Genomic DNA, 19626 nt, shown 5'->3' on the forward strand with positions numbered 1-19626 from the left:
GCCAACACAGAGACGATGCTTTAGGGAACATCTTTTGGAGCCGAGATGGAGTATAGTACCATTGGGTCATCACCTTGTAAGCGGATTCTTGCTGGGGAATGCTATGGAAAGTTTTTGGAATATCACGCCAAATGCGCGCTCACTGAGAGGGAGCGATGTCGGCATCCGAGACAGATTGCCATTGGTAGGAATGGAGGTCCGAACGGCGCGAATGTTGGAGAATCTGGTATATGCTGGATATTAATCCCCTGGAGGAGCTAAAGGTGCATGCTAGCCGTTCAAATGGCGTAAAAAGGTCTTGTGGCCGTCTGCTTTAGGTCGGACCCCAGTAACCAGTGCCGAAATTGTATATACTGAAACCTGTCCTGTTCAGTTAACCGGAATTCTTCTTTACACTGGGCGAACGTTTTGAGGTCGTCCCCGATAAATAGGTCTTTAATCATTCTGCAGTCCTTGTCTGTTCAGTTTGCAAAGTAAGGCGGACGACACGCAGGAGGGAACTGCGGGTTGCGAGCGATTGGAGTGTGCGGAGACGGGAAAGTGGTGAGGCCTCTGCGAACTGACACCTCATCCCAAATTTCGAGAACAGTTTTAGTAGGAACTGACATGTACGCGCTACGATGGTGCGCTTCGCGTGGCAGCCATGCGTGGTCCCAGAGAGGACGACAGGTGACCGCTCTATCCATATGGAACCACACCTCCCTCTCCCACACTGCCCACTCGGGTACGAAGCGCAGGTGAGACGCCCAATAGTACTTCAACAGATTAGGACAGGCGAGACCTCCCCTATCCCTTGGAAGCATTAAGATTTTACTAGAGAATCGAGGTTTCTTTCCCCCCCATACAAAGGCAACGAGGTCACGCTGTAGCCCCTGGATCTGATGCTCAGGGATAGATATCGGGAGCGTTTGGAACAAGTAAAGGATTTTAGGCAGAATAGACATTTTGACTGCGTTGAGTCGTCCCAACCACGAGAGTGGCAGGCCTTTCCACACTCACAAATCAGCTAGAACTGAATTTTTGCATTCTTGCCAATTTGCTTGGGTCCAGGTAGCTAGGTCTGGAGTTAGATTAAGGCCAAGGTAGCGTACAGAACTGGTCGCCCATTGGTAGGGGACAAGAGCTTGCAGGGCCGGAATCTCGTCAGCCGGGATTGTCAGGTTAAGAGCCCAGGATTTGATGTGATTAATTTTAAGGCCCGATGCTTGCTCGTAGAACTGGAGCAGGGCGTACACTGCGGGAAGCGAGCACTGCGGTTCCGTCAGTGTAAGGAGTAAACCGTCGGCAAAGAGGCCAATCTTATGTTCTACCCCCCCCAAGGCGAATGCCACGGATAGTAGGTGACCCACGCACCATAATAGCGAGAGGCTCTACTAGCAGCCCTGTCTAGTGCCCCTGAGAATTGAGATGGGCTGTGTGAGTTGGCCATTAACACGTACCCTAGCGAGGGGAGAGATGTAGGGGGCCATGATGCGCGCTTTCATGCGCGGTCCGAGGCATACCTTCTGTGAGACAGCACGAAGAAATCCCCAATCCACCCGGTCAAACGCCTTTTCGGCATCTAACGAGAGCAAACAAGCCGGGATCTTCCAATGTTGCACCTTCCCTACCAGATGCGCCACTCGTCGCACGTTGTCTGCCCCTTGACGTTGTTGGATAAAGCCTACTTGATCAGGGCCGACAAGGTAAGGTAGGTGTGCGCTAAGTCGTTTAGCCAGGATTTTAGTGTATAATTTGAGGTCCGTATTTAACAGGGCAATGGGGCGAAAGGCGGAGCACAGTGTGTGGTCTTTCCCTGGTTTCGGGATGAGGGCGATTTCCGCCATTGCCATATCAGTTGACGGCCCAACAGAGTCTGTGAATGAGTTAAAAAGGCGCAGCAGGTACGCTTGGAGATGGGGCAAGAAAGTGCGATAAAACAAGACTGGGAGCCCATCGGGGCCCGGCGTTTTTCCCAGCGGGAGGTCCTTAAGGGCACAAGTTAGCTCCTCCAGCGTGATTGGGTCCTCTAAAAGCTCAGAGTGGTGGCCGGTCAGGGGGGCCCAATCGCAAGCGTTCAAGGTGGCAGAGATCTGGGCCGCTGTGGGTGGGTCCCGAGCATAGAGTGATGCATAGTACTCCTGAAACGCTCGAAGCTTATCAGCCTCCATAGTGGCCCAAGATCCGTCTCCTAGTTTGTTTCGCAATGTGAGCTTTGGCTGCCCGCACCCGCAGGCGACGTGCCAGCACCGTTCCTACTTTATCCCCTCCATCGTAGTAGCACTGCCGTAAAACAAGCAATGCGCGTTCCGCCGCATTCGTCCTGTGGGCTCTAAGCTGACCCCTGAGGACCGCCAGGCGTCGCTTATGGCTTGCCAAGGGCCATTCCTGATCCATCTTCTCCAATACTTTAATTTCAGGCGCAAGCTTGGTTTCATACAGGCGAGCCTCTCGTGCCCGTGCGATAGCAAGGGATGTGAGCAAACCTCGCATCGTGGCTTTGAACGCATCCCACAAAACAGGAAGAGGTGTGTCGGGGAGGTCATTAGCTTCGAAGTAATTGGTGATGGCCGATTGGAGTCCTTCCCTATCTACTGGATCTCGAAGGATGTGAAGTGGAAACCGCCATCTCGTAGGCCGTTTGGGGCGCGCAAAGCGTTCATGAAGAAGTAGTTCCACATGCGCATGATCAGATATTGCGATGTCTGAGATGTCCGCCGAGAGGACGTCCCCAATCAGCGAGTGGGAGACAAAGAGAAAACCAATGCGAGAACAAGAACGGTGTGCGTGAGTAGTATGAATAACTGCGATCCTCGGGAGAATGATAACGCCAGGCATCTATAAGATTTAAGGCAAGAAGGGAGTTTTTTGTTGCCGCCGACATAGCGCCCACCCCGTGGAAGACACCCCCACTACGATCCATCTCCGCATCCCAAACCAAATTAAAGTCTCCCCCAATTATGAGGTCCTTATTTACCTGCCCTATCCGCTCGCAGAGAACCCTGCGCAAGAAAGCAACATTGCCCTGATTTGGCGCGTACACATTGCAGAGGGTAAGTGCACGGTTTCCCATCTTGACCCCCACTTTAAGAAACCTGCCCTCCGTGTCCCGGACTACTTTAGTGTCTCCCTGTGTAATACCCGCCCTACAAAGAATGGCAACTCCTGCTGTCTTGGTAACTGCAGAGAACCAAAACTGGTGAGGGAAACACGGGTGCGCCATGAGCTTGACATCGCGCCTAAGGAGATGAGTCTCTTGTAAGAGAATGATGTCTGGGTTCTGTGACAGTAAGTAGCGCCATATTTGGCGGCATTTATTGGGCGAGTTGAGCCCTTTCACGTTGAGAGAGGACCTTCAAACACGGAACAGAGGCCATTGTAAGCTACTGTAGGGAAGTGTCGCTGTGGCTAGCAAATTGTCCCTAAAAGTGCCAAGCCCCTGAAGGGTTTCCCCAGCATTTAGTTGACCCCCGCCAAGGAAACAGGGAAAGAGAGAGGAGGAGGGAAAAGTAGAGGCAAAGAAAACAAACCAATAACTGTAATGGCCAACAATGTCCTAATCCAGTCCAGGGAGTAGCCAGGCACGCCGGCACAGGTTGTCCCGGAGATGTCACTCTCCCAGGAATAGGTGTGAGGGGTGGTCATCGCACTGTCCATTAGGTCAAAATGACTGGGATGCAGCACCAGGCCGCCTCCGTCGTGTCGTAGAACAAGGGTCTAGTGAAGCACCCCGTGACATATGGCCAAGAGGTAGAAGACGGGTGTTGGAGTTTCTCATTGGTGGATTAGCTCCCGTGCAGGGTAGAGTATCCCATCGACTAGGTAAGGGAGTTCTGACAATCCTTTAGGAGGGGGCGCCCAGCGTGGCCCAGTCCCTGTCAGTCGCGGTGCGAGCCCTCCTGTGGTTCCTCACGGGTGCACGGTGTAGCGCCCTAAGTGCCCGCCACTTATTCAGCATCTGAGGAGCATGACTTGCGGCCGGGAAGGGTGACGGGCCGACTAGAAGCATTTCCAAGTGATGTAGTCGCTTTACAAGGTGGAGTACTCACCTGTAGAGGTAAGCCTTTTGAGATGATTAGCAGTTGCCGAACCGATTACTTGGTAGCAGCCGTTTGCGAGCTCGAAGGCGATCGGCCCCCTTCCAGGGATTTGATATGCTGGATTATGTCTTGTTTCTCTTGAGAGCATCTGCTGCGGTCTCCAGAGGAGGGGTGCAGATAATGACTCACCAGATTCCATTGTGGATTTAATGGCACTCGAACCTTCGCTGACGCAGGGGAGGGGCTAGCTGGGGGAGAGTCGGGGATCTGAAGTAGATGAGCTGCTTCCCTATACGACCTCAGCACTCGCCTCTTGGATTCCCACTGGAATATGGGAGCAAAGGGATGCCCCTATTGGTAGCGGATGTTAAGCTCCCGGAGCTTGTTGGCGATAGGTCTAAAGTCTCTGAGGCGACGGAGTGTCGTGGGGGCTAGATCTTGATACAGCTGGATAGGCGTCCCATTAAGCCGGATCTCGGGCTTGTCCCGCGCCGCCTTGAGGATCACTTCCTTCTTGGTGAAAAAAATGAACCCAAGTCAGGATGTCAGGGACAAGGCCAGGCCTCCCCGCGGGTCCAGTCACTCTATGCGCGCGGTCGAAGGCAGGCGATGGGGCATCGTCATCTCCCCTGATGTCACGGAGCAGGTCCGTCGCAAATGTCATTATATCCGCCCCTCTGCGCCGGACGGAACTCCCGTATGCGTATGTTGTTACGGCGCCCCCTATTTTCCAAATCTTCCTGTTTGATTTGCAACTATGTTCTGCTCCTCTAGGGTGGCCAGCGCTGCCACAGGTGTTCTTGATCCTCCGCACGAGTATCCAAGGTTTGTTCCAAGTCGTCTACTCGGCCCCCCAGCTCCCCCACCTCCTCGCGGAGATCTTTGACACAGGCTTGAACCTCATTACGTAGAGATCCGATGTCAGACTTGAGTTCTTTCATAAAGAGCGCCATAAATGCTTGCGTAACCAGCTCGGAGGGGCCTCCAGTCGTCAGTGCCTCGGCCGAGGCCAAATTGTCCCCCACAGTCGCCCGCCCCCTCCCCGGGGGCCGACGAGGGGTCCTTCCCATGCCGGGATCGGGTCATAGTCGCGTAGGAGTGATGCCAGGAGCTGCCGTCGTAGGAGTATAGCTATCCACCCAGTCACTAGGCCCAGACGCCAGCGGGTTCACAGGCCAGAGGAGGAGTAGGCACGTTAGGGCATCCGCAAGTTCCCAGGGTCCGTGAGGCAGAGATGCGATCCGGGGGACAATTACGCAGGGGTAGGCTGCCGCGCAACGGACTCGGCGACCCACGAGCCACTAGACAGAGGCAGCCCAGATAGGTCACCAAGCAGTCATGTAGGCCCCATGCAACAAGGGCAGATCGACAAGCACGATACAGGACCTCCAGGGGACAGATGGCTAGCGTTTGTGGCGCGGCCGTGCAGGGGCTAGGACAGGAGCGGCAAGGGGGCCCAAGCGGCCACAGGGAGCGCAGAGCAGGCCGTGTCGCCGCCGCAAGTCAGTTAGATGGATGCAAGGGGACGTCCGGCCCCAGCAAAAGTTACCGGAGGCAGCGGGGACCAAGGTAGCTAAGGCTAGACCCCCAGCATCAGGGCCCACCTCAAACAGGCAGGGGTGGGGTGGCCGCCGCTAGGGAGAGCACCAAGCCCAGGGCATCAGGAGTGCAGGAGAGTCAGGTCGCCCAGCATGCAGCAATGCACCCCCCGCGGCGGCAACATCCCCCCACCTCCTCCGGACCCGCTCTCCGGGGCCCCGCCGCTGCCAGCCAGTCCCCAACGTCCAGGTGAGGTCTCCGCCGCAGAACGTCAGGCTCCCCACGCACTCAACAGCTTCGGCAACAGGGGTGCCCCATCTGCCCCGGCCCTCATGAAAGAAAGGGGAGTGGAGGGGGGCTCACCGCTTCCAGTCCTGCGTGCCCTGATGCCTCCCGCGGGCTCCTCGGCCGCTGTGCTGCCCATACTGACCTTGTGTGTGCCGGTCGGGGCTGCAGGCCTCCAATTTCCCTCAATCACGGGCGCCAGAAACAGCGGGCGTCCCATCAGGAGGGCCAGCGACGAGTCTTCTCAGGCAAATTCCGGCTACAGGCCTCCTCACTCAATTTAAGGCAGCATGGCAAGTCCCCAACACCGCGAAGCTGCAAGGGTGGATTCGATCATGTAGCGCAGGGTCCGGTTGCCGAAAATGGCAGGCTCTCTGCCGTTAGATAATCCTTGCCAGCCAAGCCGTCACCTCTCGCAGCAGGAAGCCACCAAGGATTTCGCCACGCAGGCAGCCCCCGGGTCCCAGCCAGTCTGCGAAGGGAGGCCCGGGGTTGGGGGGGGGGGGGGTGGGGTACAACGCTCTCAGATCCCACGGAGAGGGGCAGCCACCCCAGGTCCGGGCGCTCAAAATGGCGGGGCGAGCGTTCTTCCCCAGACGGCCGGTCCGGCAGCGCCGGAGTCTCTGATGTTCAATGCCACCAGGAACCTCCAAACCCTCACAGGAAAGCGCCAACCACTCCTCGATGGAGGCACCCCGACCAGAGCCGCTTTCCAGTACAGAACGATGCGGTTAGCGTTTGATTGCGGCGGCGGCCCAGAGCACTAATGGCGTGCGTCTCACTCCATGAGCAGCGAGACCACGCCCCCAAACGTACTCTTTTTGACGTAAGTTGAAGGCCATCTTGCAAATCTTGAGTTATCGTTCTTTTGAGACAAAGGCTTGGGTGAGGTCGAGTGTCTAATGTTGCCCCCAAAAACAATATCCTTTGTGACGGAACAAGATGGGATTTCTCGAAATTGATTGAAAGCCCCAGAGACTGAAAGAGCGAGAGGCATCTTTGGACATGTACTCTTGCTGCTCCTAGAGAACTGGCCTTGATAAGGCAATCGTCCAAATACGGGAAGATTTGAATGCCTTCCATACTCGGGGCGCTGAACGAAGGCCAAACGGGAGAACCTTGAATTGAAAGTCTCTGCCAGCCACTCAAGCTCAGGAATTTCCTGTGCCTGGGGAGAATGGGCACATGAAAGTAGGCATCTTGAAGATCTAGGGTAGCCATGTGATCACCTTGGAAAAGAAGCTGGAGGATTTCTTGAAGTGTTAACATCCGGAAGGACATGTTCTTGAGGTTTTTGTTGAGGGAGTGTAGGTCGAGAATGGTACTGGTGTCAAAGGAGACTGTCTTGGGACTCTCAAGGCTGAGGCAGGTGCTTGAGTCATGGGTGTCGCCGGAAGAGAGTCTGCCGACTCAGACGGAGGGAATCGACAGTAATAGTCATTTAATATGTATTGTAAATTTGTAAGAAGGTCTAATGGCATCTGTGCTGTTGGTACTGCTGCAGGGGCTTGAGCAACTGGTGCAGGAAAAAACTTTTCCTCTTCGTGATCATCCTCCTGCGTCTTTATTAATAGTCCTGCAGACTTCTGGCCGTTTGGAAACTGTCGTCCTCATCAGATTGCTCCTGCTGTCATCTTCCCCTGAATCTAGAAGCTGTTCAGGCAACTTTAGGGGTGAAAGAGGCGGTAGAGTAGAGCCTCTCCTTTGTAATAATGAAGCCCCCGTCGATGGTGAAATAAAAGAGGCAGCAGGCGGAGCAGCGGACCAAACCTGCAGATCCGTACATGACGACAGAAGAGAATGCAATATCTCCGTTACCGTTGACGGTGGGCCCATCCACGGTAATGTCTACGGAGATGTTGCATGCAGGCGGAGCAGTGGACCAAACCTGCAGATCCGTACATGATGACAGAAGAGCATGCAATATCTCTGTTACCGTCGACGGTGGGCCCGACGACGGTAATGACTACGGAGATATTGCATGCTTCGACGGGGCTTTCAATGTGGACAGCGATGGTTAGTTTCGTCGATGAAGCCTTTGACGACGATGTTGACTTAAGTCGACGACGAAGCTGTCGACGACTGTAGAACTTTCGTCGACGAGGAACTTGACGACGACAGTGGAATCTTCCGAGACAAAGTAGTCGACGATGGACTTCTCGTCGACGGTGTGGTAGTCGACGGCAAAGCTGCTTTCGTCGACAAGGGACCCGTCGACGGGATGACTTTCGTCGACGGGCTAATCTTAGTCGACGTTGTACTCGTCGACGATATCATCTTCAACTTCGACGACGAAGGAACGTAGACGCTTGAAGGTTGAATCTTCATTTACAAGATGGGTCTCACCGAAACCAAGACCATCGTCAACGGTGGAGAGGCTGACTACATCACCATCTGAGGCTTTGGCGAAGAGAAAGTAACAGTTGACGTGGAGGAAATACTGTAGACGGGACCCGTCGACGGAGCAGCCGTCGACGATGAGGTAGTCAACGAGGTCTTTTTCTGAGGTAATGTTTTCTCTGACAGTCTTTTAGATGGCAAAGACTTAGCAGACTTTCTTGGGGGCGTTTTAGGTCCAGATTTAGAAGGTGGAGAAGCCTCTTTTGCGGTAGAAGAGGAAAGCAAGCTAGAATCCTTAGCTTTTCTCAACACCTTAGCCCCAGGAGAAGATACCTCTTCCTCAATCTCTCTTTCTGGAAGTTATAGAAGACCCCGAAGCCAAACTTCCAACCTCAGATAGAGGATCATTCTGGTCCTTAATCTTCTGCAACCATAGTAGAAGACTACCTTCTCTGTCTCTGAGGGTCTTCTGAGGAAAGGTCCTACAGATCTTACAATCCTTTACCTCATGGTCTGGATATAGGCAATAAATGCACTTTTTATGGGGATCTTCTTTAAAAAGCCTAAGCTTCCCACAAGACTCGCATTGTCTGAAGAGAGATTTTGAAGAAGACATTCCCAAAAAATAGGAGAAAACCTGTCGGGTTGTGAAGTACTGAGCAGAGCTCAGGGAGACTCCCTATCACACGACGTGCGGTAGAAAATCTAAGAGCCTGAGTCTCTGGGGAGAGCATTCTAGTGGGTGCTGGCGCCTGATTGGCTGTAGTTTGGACTATACAAAATGACTAGGATAGTCATGAGTGTGGAAGTTTTTTCCATTGTAGCTTAGGGCTACTTTACTTCCTGGTTGGTATTACAAAGGGTTTTGGTTTTCTTATATACAAATTATTGCTTTTTATGTACCGTGGGACTCCCACTCCGACGACGGCGAATGATTCAGGCATGTGAATCTATGAAAGACACCACAATACTGGAGAAACTGGGATTTGAGGGAGGCCCCCGAAAGTACAGGCACCTGGAAGGATATGAATATTAGTAGCTGCACCACGACTTGAGACCAAGTGATGCTCACAGTAACCCACCGGTGGGGAGGGCGGATTAGAAGGAGTTGGGAATAGCTTAGTATGCAATCAAGATTCATAAGATGCATATTTGTTAAACTGTATGCAATTTCTTGGGACGTTATGATATGGCATCACCATTGGATAGCTAAGCGGGATGAAGCGGACGAATAAGGAGAAGTTTGATTTGAGATTTTGATCCAGGAATGTAGATTGTGAGACGCATGTATGAAACCAATAAAATTGGTTTAAAAAAATAAAAAAATGGATGCAGAAGTGCCATATACTTTTCTCCCCCAAGAATACGGTTTTGCTCTCCTTGTCTGGTGGTACTGTAGACAAAGAGGCCACTGAGTAGGTCTTTCAAGCCACAGCCTCAATCACAGAGTCCGGAAGTGGATCGGACTTCTGGAAGGAAGGGTCCCCCTCCGGTGGATGATACTTCTTTAGAATTCTCTCCGGTGCAGTCTTGAGTGTGGCCGGCGTGAGGAAGATGTCCATAACCGGTTTAAGGAGCCCCGGTACTAATGGAAGTAACGGTCGAGAAGAAGTCTTCTGGTTTAATGTCGAAATAACTGAAGTTCTTTGCTGAATTGGCATTGGAATGTTCAGCTTGCTAGCCCCCCTGAAAAGCACGTCCTGGAATGTGCTCACATTGTCCACAGGAGAGATCCTAGACGGTGGACTGTTGGTAAGGGTGGGGGAGTAGTCTCTTTTTGAAGAGTATGTTGAGGAGGTGGAAGGCGTTGGGAGATCTGCACCACCTCCTTCTGCTGCGTGATCTTGATCTCCTCCTGCAGGGTGGTGTAGGAGAGTGAGTACGAGCTCTAGCTCTTGGCAGAGAAAGATCTGCGTCTTGCGCTAGGCGAGCCAGAGGGGACCTGTGAGTAGGACTCAGACCCCGCCTCGCCTACTGACTGCGTGGGCTCAGCCCAGTGGTGGTGTGGTTGCATCCATTTGGGAGAGAGGTGAATGGATGGAGACCTCTCTGCACTAACAGGAGAACGGCGTGTGGAGGGAGATTTTGGTCCTTCCTGATGAGCCTTTTCTACTGAACGTTGATGTCCAGAGGGAGAATCCTGGCTACTTGAGGATGAGATAACCACCTCTGGAGAACCAGACCTGGCAATGGAAAGGTGTGAGCCTGCTCTCTATGTCAATGAAGGAGTCAGAGAGAAGCTTACAGGGACCGACACCGACTTCTGCCTCAACGTAGTCCGGGATGGAGATCTTTGTCTCGATTTTGACATTCTCGTTTGTGGCAGAGACATGTGCCTCGACACCAACTGCCTCGACGGAGTCCCGCGTCTCGACGTCGATCTTCTTCGCTTCGATGGAGGACCCTGCCTCGACGCAGAGCGTTGCATCAACGGATACTCCTGCCTCGACGTCGATCTTTTCTTCGACGAAGGGCTCTGCCTCGATGCTGAACGCATTTCCTTCGACAGAGGACTTTGCCTTGACATCGGCTGTGAAACCGACAGAGACCCACGCCTCGATGTCTAGTGTCTTGCTGACGTCGACGGAAGCCTCTGCCTCGACGAGTGAAAATCCGACGACCTGTGCTTAGACGTCGATCTGCGTTGAAACGCCGAAAGGTACTTCGGTCAACGTCAAAGATGGTGACTTGCGTCTTGATTTCGAGGATCTGTCTCGACATCTATCGTCACTGAAGAGTCAATGGTGGAGGATCTTGTCTCCACGCCAGACGCTTTTCTAACGCCAATGGAGACTTGGCCCTCGTATTTGAAGAACAACGCTCCTGCGCCAAAGTCTTATACGACCACTCCGCCGCCAGTACCTTCGACGTAGAGCCCAACGCCGAAGGAGAACATATCAGGACCTTGCTCCTCGACGTCGAACGTGGTCTCTTCTTTCTCCTTACTTGAGACCTACCTCTTTCTGAGGCCATAAAGACGGGTTCTCTCCCTGTCCTTGATAGTTCTTCTAGACAGCTTCCTGCAGGAGAGAGATTCAGGGAGGCAGATAATGCACACTTCATGTGTGTCGGACTTGGCTTTTTTGCCACAGGCTGGGCAAGAATCAAACAAAGGCATTTTTGACAGAAAAAACACTTTCTGCCACAAAATAATTGTTTAAACTTCACTCTAATATCAAAAGACGTCGAGTGAAGGCAAACAAAACTACAAAAACCAAGGTATTTTTGACAGAAAAGTCAAAAAAGAGCTGTGAATCCAGGGTCCTAACAGAAGGAGCCGGAAAGAACAACTGACCTAACTGTCACCCCTGAGGCATGATGGGAAGCCAGGGGTCATGGCTGCCTTAAAGGCATGGTGCAAGTTTTATGGGAAAATGCTTTAAGATCATCATGTTGGAGCGTTGTTTTTTCATGAAATGTGAGGTGGGTGGCAGTGAAATATTTCAAAACAAATATAGAAGCCTAGGCAGATCCCAAAGAGTTCTTTAAAGTCAAAGTAAACATTCCATTTGGTATGTTGGCATTGGCAAGTCAAAACGCTTAGCTGCCATTTCCAGCAATTTATGGAATCCCCGGATGTCCTCTTGTGGTGAATCAATGGGATAGTTCTCCCATTCCTGGTGCGGATCTCTAAGCTCTCCCTCCTCATGGACATCATCCATAGTTACAGGATCCTGCTAAATAGCAGGTGGTGGTGATTGCTCAGCAACTGTTGTCTGTAAAATGTAACCCTGTTGCGGTGTGGAAGGGACCAACAGTTGCGGAGGATGCAATGCAGACTGTTCAGGAGGACTAGATGCCGACGGAAACCTCTTATAGTCCCATAGCATGAACTGAAATTCCAAGAACAATGAAGATGGCATGAGGACCATCTCTTCTTGGTATTGCTGGCGATACTCTTCTTGAGGAATATAATAGTGTTCTTCACATTCTTCTTCATAGTCATCCTCCTGACACTTCCATTGAAACTGTGATGGGCTATGTGCATACACAAACGTTCCATTATCTCCATCGGAAAGCCTTTTCCTCCAGGAGATGTGAAAGAAGTAATGCCACTTTATGAGGTGACCTCTGGTGTAAGGTGTTTACTTCAGATTTTTTCTCCTTGCTTAGGTGACTTTCCCCTCTTCAAAGTGGTCGTCGGCAGTGCTACCGTTATTGCTGTCAATACCACCAGCAACATAGACTATGTCGCTGCTGTAGTCGTTATCGTCAACGATGAGGACGTCGGTGGGATAATTGTCGGAGATGACTGAAGCCATTGATGACAATGGTGTCGTCCATGATGAATTTGTCAGTGGAGTGGAACTAGTAGAGGACGGCTCCCTGGCTTTGGACGTTGAAGAATGAAGGCAATCCTTCCGCGCAGATGAGGATTTGTTCACCGCCGGTGTAGTTATCTTCGTCTATCGCAAAATCTTCATCTGCAGGGGGTATAGATGAAGGCATTTTAAAAGCATGCCTGCCCAGAGGAGGTGTTGTAGGCGGCTCAGAACTTGCCTTTTTTGTTTTATTGTGCCCTGAGTAATGGCCTTTTTTCTCCTTTTCACTTCGACAAGGAGATTTAGGTGGACTACGCCTGTTAGACCCAAGAATGATCTTTTTGGATGCTTTTTTAAGGCATTCACAGGATGAGTATGAGGTGAGCTTTCACTCTAGTGCGATCTAGATGACGAAGAAGACACCTCATCATTATCACTTGAAAGCAGTTCCTTCAACTTTTGATGCCAAATAAGAAGGTGCCCCTCATGATCTCTTAATGTCTTAGTAGAAAAGGTACAACATACCTAGCAATCTTTTGTCTTGTGGTTGGGATACAGGCAATAGAGCCAGTCACTGTGAGGGTCAGCAGGTTAGGTTAGGCTGATTTATAAAGGGCAACAGCTGCCCCAGCAAAGGGGTGTCCCGGCGCTAGAGCAGAGAGGCAACTAACAGCAAAGATTAAAAAAAACAAGCGGAAGAAAAGCCCGAAAGATGACCACACCTAGAGGGCTGGGAAAAGATACGTTTTCAGGGCCCTCCAGAATGTCAGGTAGTTGTCAATATTCCGGATGTAGACAGGCACGGCGTTCCGCAGCTTAGCTGCTAGAATGCGAAAAGAGCGTCTACCGGCACGGGCCAACTTAACCCGAGGTACAATTGCAAGGTGTTGACCTGCTGAACGAAGGTGACGGGAAGGGACGTAGGTGGAGAGCAAGTCAGCCAGAATGAAAACAAGTTACTTACCTGTAACTTTGGTTCCCCAGTATTGGTAACTTTCATAGATTCCCATGCTTTGTATCATTCCCCGTCGTCGGAATGGGAGCCTCTGTAGTATGACAACCATAGAAACAAAAGAGAAAAAATAGGCCTAGGCCTCATCTCATTTTGTATCCTATCACCCTCTGTGTAAAAGAGACCAAACTTTTGTCAGGACCAATCGGAGCAGCCTCACCCCATAGAACCTTCCTGAGAGAGCTCAGAGCCTCAGATTTTCGTAGCCGTTGTGCAAACCGCCACTATCTCTGTAAAAAGACTGAGCTTTCCCAGGGGAGGAGGGTGGGCGCATGGGAATCTATGAAAGTTACCAATACTGGGGAACCAAAGTTACAGGTAAGTAACGTGTTTTCTTGCCCCAGTATTGGAACTTTCATAGATTCCCATGCTTTGTATCAGAGTAGCTAGCAGTAAATTACCAAGACACATTTTGTAGATACATGGCATCACATAACCATATAGCAATACTTATAGCATAGCCAAACAAGAAACAAAATGTGCTCACCAGGATGGAGGGATTGGAGGGAAAGCTCACCTCTCAATAAAAAAGATTCCGCAGAACTGCTTGACCAACAGCCGCGTCGTCTCATCCTGCAGATTCCAGGCAGTGGTGCTTCGTTAAGGTATGAGTACTGCTCCACGTTGCTGCCCTGCAAATGTCCTTAATAGCGACTCAAGAGAAGAGAGACACAGACAATGCCACTGACCTTGTGGAATATGCACGGACCTTCCTGTCCAGTGGCTTGCCCGCCTCCTGATGGCAGAATTGAATCGCACTGGAGATCCAGCGGGAAATGCCACTCTTTGCCAAAGGAAACCCCTTCCGTGGTGCACTGTAGGACACAAACAATTGGGATGATTTCCGAAAGGGTCGTGTGCGTTCTAAGTAGAATTTCAAGCATCTTTGAACGTCCAAAGAATGTAATGTGCGTTCCGCAGGCGTAGAAGGGCGCGGAAAGAAAGACTTTAAAATCAAAGGTTCATTCAAGTGGAACTCAGACGGCACCTTCGGAATAAATTTCGGATTGGTGCGAAGAATAAGCACATCCTTTTTGAATTGAAGGTATGGATGCACTATGGAGAGGGCTTGAAGCTCACTAACTCTTCTCGCTGATGTTAGAGCCAAGAGGAGGGCAAGTTTCCAAGACAGGAATTTCAAGTCCGCCTTGTGCACCGGCTCAAACGGAGCTTTCAGGAGTTGAGCCAGGACAAGATTGAGCTGCCAAACTGGCGGAGGAGGGCGAACTGGTGGATACATCCGAAACAAGCCTTTCAAGAATTGTTTAACAATCCTAGAGGACCATAAAGAAGGGCCTGAAGAACTACGCCGAAACCTCGATATGGCTGCAAGATGTACCTTCACAGACGAATGCGCCAACCCAGACTTAGCCAATGATAGTATATATGACAATAGTTGATGAGGCAGAGATTTGTAAGGATGGAGACCTTGTCTTTGACACCACAGGCAGAACCTCTTCCATTTCGCCTTGTATGTTTTGCTAGTGCTCGAGCCTGGGACAAAACTTCTCTACATTCCTTGGAGAGATTCAGATGACGGAACTCTCTCTGTTCAGGAGCCACACTGTCAAGTGCAGCGATTTCGGATCCGGATGGAACACCTGTCCCTGATTCCTCGACAATAGGGATGGAATTGGTCGCTGTGAGAAGTTGGCATGATATATGATGCTCACTAGTTCTAGTGATCACCTTGTATCAGTCCAAACAACCCTTATGGTGATTGGTTGTAAGTCAACCTTATAGACCAGCTATCCTAATGGTAGCATGGACAAAGCAGTCTTAGGCTAAACTCTTTTGGCATGTGAAGCCAGCTGTTTTACCACAATATAACCCCTTGAATACCAAGTGAAAGGACACCACACAGGTTTTTATGAAAATAAACAGTATATTTATTAATAACAACACCTCTGAACTCTTTATGAGGTCAGAGTGCTAAGCACATGACAATCTCTTACGAAAAATACTACAAGTCGCACAAAATTACAATGGTGCCCTAGGGGCACGACAAACCATATACTAAGTAAGTGGAATGTGAGAGTCGATGAATGGAGCTGTCCAGAGGCTGTAGGATCGATGGGACCACGCTATACTAACTTCAGGTAAGTAATAGGCGGCCCATGGAACGCGTGTGCAGAGTGTGAACTCACACGCGAGATGCGTAACAACGTCTATGGACAGTACAGTTCAAGAAATAAGGTGAGTAAGGACAATCCTGACTAGGTAGGACTAAAACTACTGTGGAACTCGACACTAGGACAGTTAAACTACCCTTGAGCACCGAAATGCTCGTGTTACCTCACCCACGGGCCGCGGGTGCATAGGTGTCAAAGTGCGTCGGGTTCTCGCGTTGAAGTCAATGGAGCCTGAAAGAAAAGATGCTGCAGGCGACCAGGAGGAAGATGTCCGGTGCAATCCAAGGGTGGATTGTTGAAGGAGACCTGAAAGCAGAGGGGACAATGTTCACAGTCACTAGCCAGTGACTGGAGTGGAACCAGGAAGGAACCAGATGTCGACGTCGCGATCAGGTGAAGAGTGGACGCTTGACTCTGCAGCCACGTGGACCAGGAGGTGTCTTCGACGACCAGGATGGAGGCACGAGCTGTCCCACACAGGCTCTCGCTGTCGGCGGTGTCGGATCCGGGCTGGGACTCAACAGGCCTTGGCAAAGGCAACCCACGCGGTGAGTAAAGAAAGCGTCTGGTGCGGACTAGGAGAGTCCGGGGTGCCCCTCTTTTGGAAGGGAGCAAGGGACAGTCTGGAGCAACCAGACCAGCAGTGAAAATTCAAAGGTTCGTCGTCTAGGAGGCCACTAGCCAGCCGGCAAGTGACCAGACAACGCGTCGAGCAGGAAGCAAGCAGAAGGGCCCCACGCAGATCTCGTGGATGCTGGAGGGCTGATCTTCGGTGCAGGGGCTGCTCGGGGCTGGGGCTTCTCAGTCCCCAAAGCACTTGGTCGAGTTTACCTCGGGAGTCGTGCTGGAAGCGAAGTGCAGGTTCGTTCAAGATGGCCGGTTCCACGTGTCTCGTCGCACCCACGGGTCTCAGCTTTGCTGTAGATGCAGGTTGAGGTCGGAGAGGTCTGGGAATCCGGGTCTCGTCGGGCTCTGAAGTCTGGATCCCCGAGGGAAGACGACAAAGTGAAGCCGCTGGACGCTTGATGGTGCCTGCAGTTGCAGGGTGGACACTCCTTGTCCACAAGGGAGATTCTTCAGTCTTCTGTGGAGCAGAACGTCGAAGGCCAGAGTTTCTTCTTGTTGAATAGTTCAGGATAATCTAATCTGGAATGGGACCAGCTCCTACCCTTTATTCTCCTAAAGGGGGCTGCACTACTGACTAGGTCCCTCCCCTGGGTGGGACCAGGAAGGGGGGTGGCTACACCCCCTATCCTTTGTCCGGTTTCCCGCCAGAGCTGGGGCAGGGATGCCCCAGCAACTGGTCTGAACCGGTGTATGCACAGGGCACCTTGTGTGCCCCAGGCATGTCTCATTCCTTTCAGGCCTCCATACCTCAATACACACAAATGCTGTCTGGGGTGGTGCTAGCACCTCCCAAGGCAGGAAACCCTTTGTCCAAGCCATCCTCGCTGGAAGGACTCCCAGCGGCAGGAGGTCAGACTTGTGTCTGTGGTGGCAGCATCCATTTTGTGATGCTGAGGCTCAAGTTAACTTTAACCGGGGTTCACAGTTACATACATGTCGTGTCCCTCTAGAAGGGTGGAATGCTACCCCCGTCGCCAGAATTGGCGAGGGGGTAGTATTCCAAATCGTATGACACCTTACTCGACATGTTTTGATAATGTTATACCAGAGTTAGCATTTAACTGCGAGGTTGATAATGCACTTAAGAGTATATGGTATAGCGTTATCATGGAACAGCTATTAGGACTTGTGTAGGAAGGTTGATGCCTGACTATGGTTGCCCCCAACTTTTTGCCTGGTGTTTTGCTGGTTTTCTGACTTAGTTGACCTGGGACCCTGCTATTCAGGGCCCCAGGCCTACTGCTCTCTCTGTAAAATGGATTCCATGTACCTTAGGTACATATCTAAATTGGATACTGAGTCACCTTATCAGTCCCTGTACAGTGTACCTTAGGTACCCAGGGCATAGGTGTACCCAGGGCCTACCAGGGGCTGCAGCATGTATTATGCCACCCCTGGCTGGCCATCCAAATCTGACACAACTGGCTGCACGACAGCTGGGGCAAGGTGGTGTACTCACCCTTTGCTTTAGATATAGTATACCTATATCTAACCCTAAAAATGGACACACAGACCTCCTATCAGTCACTCCTATAGCAGGCCTTAACAATCCTGAAGGCAGAGTGCTTGGAATCGTGTGAGATGGTGCTCTAGCATGAGCTGAGCCTGTCTGCGGCTTTCGGGATCCATCCCTTAGCCGTTTCCATGATATCGCATACCATATACTCTTAAGTGCATTATAATCCTCGCGGTTATGTGCCAACTCTGGTATCGCTTTATCAAAACATGTCGAGTAAGGTGTCATACGAATTGGAATACTAACCCCTCGCCAATTCTGGCGACGGGGTTAGCATTCCACCCTTCTAGAGGGACACGACATGCCTGTAACCTATAACCCGGTTAAAAGTCAGACAGAGCCTTAGCATCCACAAAATGGATGCTGCCACCGAGACACAAGTCTGCCCTCCTGCTGCTGGGAGTCCTCCCAGAGCAGGAGATAAGGACAAAGGGTTTCCTGCCAGGGGCGGTGCCAGCACCGTCCCAGACAGGGTTTTGTGTATTGTAGGTAGGCAGGGCTTTAGAGGAAGGTGACTGCACGTGGCACCCCGGTGCTCACTGTGCATAGGCTGGCTGGAACCAGTTCCAGGGTCACTCCAGACCCTGTGCTGGGGAAAAGCCCGCCAAGGAAGTGGGTGTAACCACCCCCCTCCTAGTCCCACCCATAGGGCAGGACTTAGTCGCGTGCCAGCCCCTTTTTACAGGATAAAGGTAGAGACTGGCCCCCTTCCAAATCAGATCATCTTTGAATCCTGAAACTACTTTCTGCGAAAGGAACTCAAGACTTCTTCCTAAGATTTCTCCCTTGTGACTAAGGAGTAGTCACCCTGCATCCGCAGGCACCATCTAAGAACACTGCGGTCTGCTGCAAGTCCTTCCTCCGGAATCCGACTGCCCAGCTCGACGAGAACCGGCTTCCCTGGCACCTCTGACCTCTACCCACCTCTACAGCCCAGCTGAGAACCGTGGGTGCGACGAGACCTCAAGGGACCGGCCATCTGCAAGACTGCACGACTTCTTTCCAGCAAGCCCGCCGAGTGAATTCCTGGTGAGTGCTTTGGGGTCCGAGAAGCCCCGACTCTGAGCAGCTCCAGCTCCGAAGTGCAGCCCCCCAGCATCTCCACGATCTGCGTGGGGCCCTTCTGCTTTCCGCTGCTCACCGCGTTGTTTGGCTACTAGCCCGTTGGCTTGTGGCCTTCCTGACGACGCCCGACGACATTTCTGCTGCTGGTCTGGTTGCTCCAGACTGGCCCTTGCTCCCTTCCAGAAGAGGAGCACCCCGGACCCTCCTGGTCCACTCAAGACGCCATTTCGAGTCCACCGCGTGGGCTTGAATTAGCCAAGGCTTGTTGCCCACTCCTGGGTAACTTCGACGCCGACGACTTCATCCTTCGTGGGACAGCTCGCACCTCCATCCTGGTCGCCGACAACGCCTCCTGGTCCGAGAGACTGCAGAGCCCAGCAGCGCCCACTCACCTGACTGCGGTGACTTCGCCCGGTGCCATCCTGGTGCCCATTTAATCAATGGCTAGTGATTCAAGAACTTGGTCCCCTCTGCTTTCAGGTTTTCTTCTTCCTTGATCCAGGCTTGGATCCATCGAACTTTTCTTCACTGGTCGCCTGCCAGCAACTTCTTCCTTCCAGGCGCCTGGTCCGGCAACGAGATCCCCGACGTCTTTTCAGACCTATGCAGCTGCAGCCCCTGGGCTAGGTAACTTCGGCACTCCGGTGTCCCAGCATAGCCTCACTATCCAAGGGTCAGGATCCACTGTCGTTTTCTCCCTACCAGGTCGGGTTCGCCCGTGAACACTAACTTTGTGAATTCTAGCTTCCATAGACTTTGTCCCGCATCCCGCGTGAGAGTGCACACTCTGCACCCGAGTCCCCTGGGCCTCCTAGTAGTAATCTAACGA

Source organism: Lissotriton helveticus, chromosome 12 (assembly GCF_964261635.1).
Source record: "Lissotriton helveticus chromosome 12, aLisHel1.1, whole genome shotgun sequence".
Classification (NCBI taxonomy): domain Eukaryota; kingdom Metazoa; phylum Chordata; class Amphibia; order Caudata; family Salamandridae; genus Lissotriton; species Lissotriton helveticus.